Below are 8,201 nucleotides of genomic sequence, written 5' to 3' on the forward strand. Positions count from 1 at the left end.
GCCTTGATGGAAATAATAATGTGATAATAATTGTGTAACTTTGCTGGCAAGGTAATGTTTTGTTTGCTTATTATTGTAATTATTGGGGAGGTGTTGAAATCATTCTTTGCCATCTTACTTTCCTTTATAGGATAAGGGGGTCTGAGTATCACCTTAAGTATATTGTGTTCTGATACTTCTTTCATATATTTACTTTGAAATATTAATTAATCCTGTTTTACAATGGGCTGGAATCATGTAATTTACTGTGCACATTGGTCCTTAAAGCTATTGCACTAGAATCCTAGGAGGAACACGTAAATGTCCAGTTCACACACACACCCACATATATATATCCTGTTCAGCCAGTTTATACACTTTGGCCACTCTGCACAGCCAGGTAGATCCTTCCATTAATTCCTGGTTCTGCTTTGATGCTTTTTAGAGCTCTTTACTGTTTATTAGATAATGAAAACAATGATGACGATAATAATAATGATGCTACCTGCTTTGCCGTACAGCCTGGCACATGTGCATAAATCACAATATTACCTGAACAATATTATAAAACCTTCGGCATGTAAAATTGCTCATGTATTAAAACTGTTCATCTGGATTTCAGCTCTCATATAAATGCCAGATATGTTTAACTTTCACCATATAACAATTTTTGTGATTTTCCTTTTTTTTTTCAACAGTCCTGCCCTGCATTACGATGCCTTTTTCACCCAGTATCCAAAAGATACAAAAAGTTTCCCTTTGGGTTATAATATAATAATACTTTTGTAATTATGATATAATGGGATCATTTTAAAAGTGTGCATCACCCGGTAAAAGATTGAGCTGTATCTGTATTGCAGGAATGTTATGTTACTAGTATTTAGTTAATGTTACTAGTTGTCATTTTAAATAGGAAAACTTTTTCTTTTTTTACTTTGCACATTTTCCATTTTTTAGTGTGTATATTCTTCCTTGTTATGTTTATTGTTTATTGTAAGGCTGTTCTGATATAATGTAACTGTTACCTGAATATTGTGGAGTTGGCTTTTTGACTGCAGGATTACCACTGTGGGCAAAGCTAAAACTCTCTTGGCATACTTCAATTGTAAATCTGTTCTAAACTGATATCTATCATGTATGTGCTCAACTGGCTTCCTATGTAATAAATGTATGTATGTATGTTCTGATGTAAGAAATCCAGCACCATCAACACCCAAACTGTGATTTCCTTTTAATCAAGATGTTTTAATCACAATGTCAAGTAATGGTATCACACAGCAAAATTATTTGGCAGAAAGTATGAAAGGTAGGCTTAGCCCCCCTCCTCCTCAGATTTAAAGGTATTTAAAGTTTTTCATGAAAAGTATTTGGTTGTCTAATTCAAATATAAGCCACGGTACTTTTTTAGGACAGGAACATACTATATCGAGAATAAACCTATGGCACAAACTGCAAGCCATCACTGTTTACATTAATAAAAATGCCAATCAAATTATCTAAATACATACATACATGTTGTGATATTTTTAAAACATTTATTTAAAAAGAGAAAATTAAGTCACATGGGTTTGATCTTTATTTCTTTTTCCCCTTTTTTATTACAGGTAAAAGTATTTTGGATATGATGGGTCACATTCTCTTAAATGACCTTTTGTGCATTATCCATGACCATCATAAGATGAAGCTGTGTCTTAAGGTAAAGTCTGTAACTAGCATGTCATGTCTGTGGCAGCAAGAGTTTGTTACACACTTTACATTAGAACACAGCACCATCTACTGATGTGACCTGACTTTAAACCGAGGTTCATTTTATAATGTCATTATAAGTGGGGAAAAAATCAGTTTATGCTCAATATCATACATTTATTAATCCTGTTGCATAATTACTACAGAAAGAACTTCACAAGTATTCTTTAATACCTTTGTTCTGCTGACACAGATAGGTCAAAAATTGTACTACAGGGCCCTCTCCCTATTAGTGGACCTACGTATCAAGGCTAGGTTGTGGAGTGTCGTCATCACCTTCATCATATCAATTAGGTGGTGGTCAGGCCTCTGCCACGGGCCCAGTTTTTTGGTTCCTTTCTATGGATAACATTTTTGCACAGAATCTGTTAGTGTGGAGTAATAACCTTGGGATTTTCAGGTCATTGGCCCCCAGATTCTCTGCAGGAGCCCAAGGAGTGGGAATGGTGAAGCTGAGCTCACAGTAGAGCCCAAAAGGTATGAAAGTCATCGACATGAAGAGCAAACTATTTCTCTCTACACCGACTCCAAATAAAAAAACAAAAGGCTTTGTGTGGAGTTCTACTTTATGTTGACATTTGACCATTGTAGATGCCATAAAAGGCAGCTTTTTTTTCTTTAATGTTGGAAAACTTGTAACTTATTCTTTATTGGAGGACATTTTCTCTGTATGAGCCAAGATTGTATTGTAAAATTACCTAATAAACCCATCGTCTTTCTTTTTTATTGTGGTTCTGGGTTATTAAGGCAACATACATTTCTTTCCTTCAATCTGTTGGAAACATAAAGCTAGTGCTAGGCTTTCCCTTAAGAAAGCCCAGTGTCATGGAGCTTCTTGGTAGTAGTGCTGGCCATGTATCTGTTTCTTTTCAGCAACATTCAAACCAACAGAGGATTTGGTTGAAGCCAAACTGCAGTTTACCTTGCCATTGGAAAGACATGCCGATCACACCTCGTTATACTACTGCTGTCATTCCTTTACTTCCTTATGAATCAAAATGGCAGTGAGCATTTCATTGGCTTGTAGAATACACCCTTGACACCACCAGCCAGTAAGAACGTTTCATGGTGGTGACCATTTCATTGACTGGTGATATCAGTGGGCAGTTCCACCCCTTGGAACCACCAACCCTTAAAAATCTTCACCTCTCTTTTCATTGGAAAAGGGGTTCTGGTGCATTGTTCACTAACAATAGTAATTGTACACTGTGCTACATTGAAAAGCTGCCCAAAATTAGTTGGAACAATGCTAATGTTTGCCATCTGGCCCCAGAAAGGCAATTCTGGTTCTGATCTGGAGGAGATAGTCAGGAACATGCTCCTTCCACTCTAATGCCGTCTATATGTCCCCTAAATATACTGTTGCTGTGGATGAAAAATGAGGGCATGTCAGTGGTTACACAGGTCAGTCACTCCAAGTGCCCCATATGGGCTGTTTATAAGTGGTTTCAAGTGTAAAAGCCAAGTGAATATAAAGGGCATTATTGGCACTCCCTAATACTTTTCTCATCATATCCTGAAAGTATTAAATTTACCTGCTGCTATTCTGTCCAGATATCCAGCTATTCTGTTCTGTAATCTTACCAGTTTTTTTTTTAATTCCTCTTTAATACATGATCTTTCACTAACATGTTTTTTTTTTCATGGGTTGACAAAGGTCACCCATTGTACTGGATCTATGCAGGAGCATTGTTGGCATCCTTGGGAACCATGCAAACCAGAGAAGGAATGAAGAGGAAGGTTGTCATGTACATGGTGTATGCTCAAGTGATGAGGGTTGCCTCTCTTGGCAATCTGGCCTTTAATGGTCCAGGAGGGCACACGTGGTGGTGGATGAGGTGCGGGAGAATATATCAGAGGGAGGTCAGGCAGATGTGTACAACCCATGAAACAAAGCAGGTCCAGGAACAACCCAACAGCAATACAGAATCTGTATCGGGTAAGACAAGGGTGATCATTAAGCAAGATCAGGGTCCAAACTGGGTCCCCAAAACTAATTCAAAGCACCAGTCCAGTTGGATGCATACATGGCTGACGACCAGTCAGCAGGGACAAGGTTATGTTTAATTAGGATTCTTTGTATTGAAATGCATATGCATGTGCTTATGTAGGCCTGCACATTGATGTATGAGCATGCGCCTGAACCAATGCTCTACAGGTATTGCTTTTCCTAACCTTGCTAAGTATCAAGTATATTAATATTATATTTCAATTTCTTATATGTATAATTGTTACTGGGGTGGTTCTCCATCAGCTTCAAGGGTATCTTATAACAAATACTGATTACATTATCTGCCCATTAAAATCTAGTGAACATTAAAGAACAATCAGGAGTGTAGGCACAATCCAAAAAACAGCTCTGATGGCTGCTGCATAAACATCCACATTTGGCTCAATAATCTATAGCAGCCAATCAGAATTAATCTGTTTTTGGAAATTGAACTTTAAATGGTTCCAGCACTTTTCTCCTTTTTTTAGAATCTCTGCCACCCTGCAGGCTTCCCGAGTTCCCAATACGATGACAGTTATTTTAAACAACAAAGGAATTGTTTTTTTAGTCTTTTTAAATATGATTTGAGTCTCCGTACAACAAACCATTTTATTAATCTTTTAACATTCTGTTTCTCACATGGCAGGACTATTACCATACCAGACACAAACGTTCTGTGTAGGTGTTAAATTGAAAAGCCATTTAATGTGTTTTTGCACCAAATAATTTATCAAGGTCAAGCAGCGCGCTGCCGTGGGTGGGTTTAATAATGATCTGCTGCTGGGCTAAAATTCCTTCAGGTTAATCCACAGAGAAAGAATGTATTATTTTTTTATGTTGAAAAATGCCTAAAGAAAAGTAAAGCTTTCAATGAGGCTCACCATTTGTTGAGTTCCTAATGTAATTAAAGGAGAAATACCCAATGCTGCTGAACTTACCAGAAGTTTGCTTGGAGTTATTAAAGGTTATTAAACTTTTTGTGACAATGAAGCAGGGAAGGTTAATGGTCATTTTTGTCAGTTATATTCATTACTTTGTTTTGGTAATTCTGCACAGGCTTTTTAAGTATCCATTGTCTTCTGTTTTTTCAGATCCCACTTACATCTGCCATAAAATGCTGGAATATAGGAGAGGAAAGAGAGGACTTCTGTATTGCAATTATTTTTTATTGCTGACTTTCTTCATCAATCTTCTTGTCCAAATAACTGGTTTATATGAGTAGATCATCTGAGATATATTTATTTTTCTAAATATAGGAAAGTTCCCAAACTCCCCTGATGAAGCAGGTTTAATTGCCACGGAACGTGTAGACAACACGGAACAAGGAACAATATTATTAAGGATTCTATATGTTCAACTTTTGATTATTTATCATATACGTAGTTGTATGTGTTTTTTTTTATAAATAAAACAGTATTTTTTTATTATTGATTTTTAAATGAAGTCAAACAAATATTTTTAGTGCTGCCTAAAAAGTCCCCTAAAAAGAGTTGTTTGGTATTGTTGATTTCTCCAGTAAGTGGCAGTGTGTACAATTTAGACACCAATATATATACCAGGATATATACATTTCTTGCTCAATTTTTCTTTTATATTTAGCATTATAGGGATTTTGCTAATTTCCTAAATAGTCATTGGGACTGCTTTGGAGAGCCACTTCAAAGACTTAGGATTGATCCCCTTTCTTCCCGAAGTCATTAGGCTCATCATGTGAGGCCACAGGGTTCTCCTTCTCTTTACTGGGTGGTTTCCATTGATGCCAAATAAGGCATAGTATAAAAAAGGTGAAAAAGCCTAAACAAAAGAAAGTTAATGCAGCTTCTACATGGTTGTACTGGAAAAATGCAATTTTGTTTGTGGGGTCAGATACACCTTAGGGATAGGACCTAGAAGTAAGAAGTTTCAGGCAGAAGCAATGGGGCCGCTAGAAGATGGCACAGTGGAGCTCCAGGAGCAAGAACAGCTGGAGCAAGTAAGTTCAAGCAGTGCTGGGAATAGGCATCGGGGAAGGGCAATGGTAAGTGTTTTTTAAATCCACTTATACAACTCAGATTTACGAACTACAAAAATATGAATAGGAAATAGATTTGTCTGAGCAAATGCTTCAGTCATACAGCACTGTTGGGAAGACTGAACTAAAGAGCTATTAACCCAAAGGAAGGGTATTAACAGATTTTGGGCTGGGGGTGGAGACACTTCATTGTTTAGACCATATAGATCAGTGGATTTCAATATTTTAACATGGAGGAACCCTAAAAATAACTGTCAGGTCTTCCGGGAAACCCCTTCTATAATTACTATATCTTCAAAGTATATTAGTGTGGTGGTCAGTAGGAAGAATGCCACTTACATTGCGGGCCATTGGGAAGAATGTCACCCATACAGATAGCCAAAAAGATCATTGGTGTCACTTAAACTGACCTGAGAAGCACAAACTGCTCATTGCTCAAGGAACCCCCAGCAACCTCTAGAGGAACCCTAGGATTCCACAGAGAAATACTGACAATGATGTTCGTAAGAAATGAAAAGGTCTCTTTCTCTATGTCCACCAAACCCTTTGGCACCATAGTATACTTTGTTGGGTAAACTCACAGAAATCAGTTTCTACTTTAAGAAATCCTAGTTGTTGGTGCCTCCTGTGCCAAAGGTCCCTAGTCCAGTCCCAGGAAGTGGGAAAAGAAATATAAGATGCTTGTGATGTTCAATAAGATACAGAAACATAGTACTGTATAGGACCTTTGTGTGCTCTCTGGAGGTATGGACCGATGTCCTGGGGTATCTAGGACGAAGCGGTAAACCCTGCCTTTACCACCCCTACTTCTTTCCATTGTAAATCATACTCCCAAGGGACACAATATATATACACAATGTCATCCTCATGATCTAAAAGAAAATGTGACCTACCAGACCAGGCTACCCTCTTTCATTGCTCCGTGGTCCATTACTAATGATCATGCGCCCGTTGTAGGTTCTAATACCAGTATACAGGAGTCATCAATGGCTCTTACACCTTTCTTGAATGGCCAGAACAAAGAACCCATGTGCAATAATGAGCCTTGGAAAACCAAATGACCTGTTTTGGAGATGCTCTGATCCTGTTGGTGGTCCACTGGTTGTCCTTTTTTGGACCATTTTTGATAGGTAGTAACCACTGTTTGCCTGGAACACCCAACAAGATCCACCATTTTGGAGTTACTTTTACCGAGTTATCCAGCGATCACTATTTGGCCCTTCTCAAAGTCATTTAGATCCTTACGCTTGCCATTTTTTCTTCTACCACATCACCATCAAGAACTGAACTGTTCATGTATTGCCTGTTACAGTATATGCCGCCCCTTGACAGGAACCAATTATATAATCATATCTAGTGCCAGTATTTAAAGACTAGGGTGCTGTGTCTATAATTAGCATTAAGGAACAACTTTATTGCTGTAACCATTATGTGTTGGATGGTCCATCGTCATTATAATTCTATGGAGGTTGTCACTGTCTCAGGGTTACAGGAGGTAATAATAGCCAGGTGATATGATAGTTTTTCACTTTGCATATTCATTGCTTAGTTTTGTAACTTGCCTGGAGTTCTACTTTTATAAAATGTTTCTTCAGCTGAAAAAATGAAATAAGAAGATGGATTTAGAATGTGTTAGAGGGCATAATAAGTATTCGGTTGAGAAAATATTTGAAGACGATGTGTAGAATGGGTTACAGCAGCACCAACCCAGGAGAATAATGGCGCAGAGCGAGTGAGCAGGACAGCAGGGTAACTGTGTGTTAAAATGATGGCGTTTTCCTTGTGAATGGACAGACGGACTCAATGGAGACACCGATGACTTAATATAGAAGCATTTCTCATTTTCGGCACCCAGCTTCTGTCAAATGTGTCAAGGACTGGATGTGAAATCCCAGCAGCTGCCAATATGATATACGGAGAGTAAAAGTAATAAGGCGAATGGCGCCAGGCTATTGTCTTTGTTTTTTATGGCTGGATATGGCTATAGAGAGAGATAAAGTCTGACTTTTTCAAGGATGCAGCAAAAAAGGAGACCTTTGGAGACAGTGAGCAACCATTGAGTGAAAATCACACATATTCATTCATTGGCCCTGATTTAATAAAGCTCTACAAGGGGGAAAAGGATACACTTTTATCGGTGAAGCTGAGTGATCCTGGAATGGATCTGGTCCAGGATTCAAAACATTTGCTAGCTAATAGCTAGCAAATCCATTCCAGGTTTGCTGGATCCACCAGCTTCCCCAATAAAAGTGTATCATCTCCAGCCTTGGAGAGCTTTAAAAAACAAGCCACATAGGGGCTGCTAATGTGTTATAAATCTGTTGATTTTCACAAATAATTCCTTCATGACAGTGAACCCCAGTGCAAAGAACATTTTATGTGTTGCAGGGTATTATTGCACAAATGCATTGCAGTGCACTGTGGATGTAAGCTGGGGTGCAATTGGCAGTGAACGACAGCACATGTTTGCTGGAT

General features: G+C 38.2%; 1 protein-coding gene across 1 annotated transcript in view; it reads left to right on the forward strand.

Annotated features, from left to right (window-relative positions):
- The window catches only part of LOC140331637 (pituitary tumor-transforming gene 1 protein-interacting protein-like), a gene marked incomplete in the record, with an annotated part of 53,820 nt that extends 51,376 nt beyond the window's left edge, over positions 1-2,444 (forward strand). Inside the window, 1 exon segment of the mRNA XM_072412820.1 lies at positions 1-2,444.
- Positions 2,445-8,201: the final 5,757 nt, after the last annotated feature.

The sequence above is a fragment of the Pyxicephalus adspersus genome, chromosome 5, assembly GCF_032062135.1.
Source record: "Pyxicephalus adspersus chromosome 5, UCB_Pads_2.0, whole genome shotgun sequence".
Taxonomy (NCBI): Eukaryota; Metazoa; Chordata; class Amphibia; order Anura; family Pyxicephalidae; genus Pyxicephalus; species Pyxicephalus adspersus.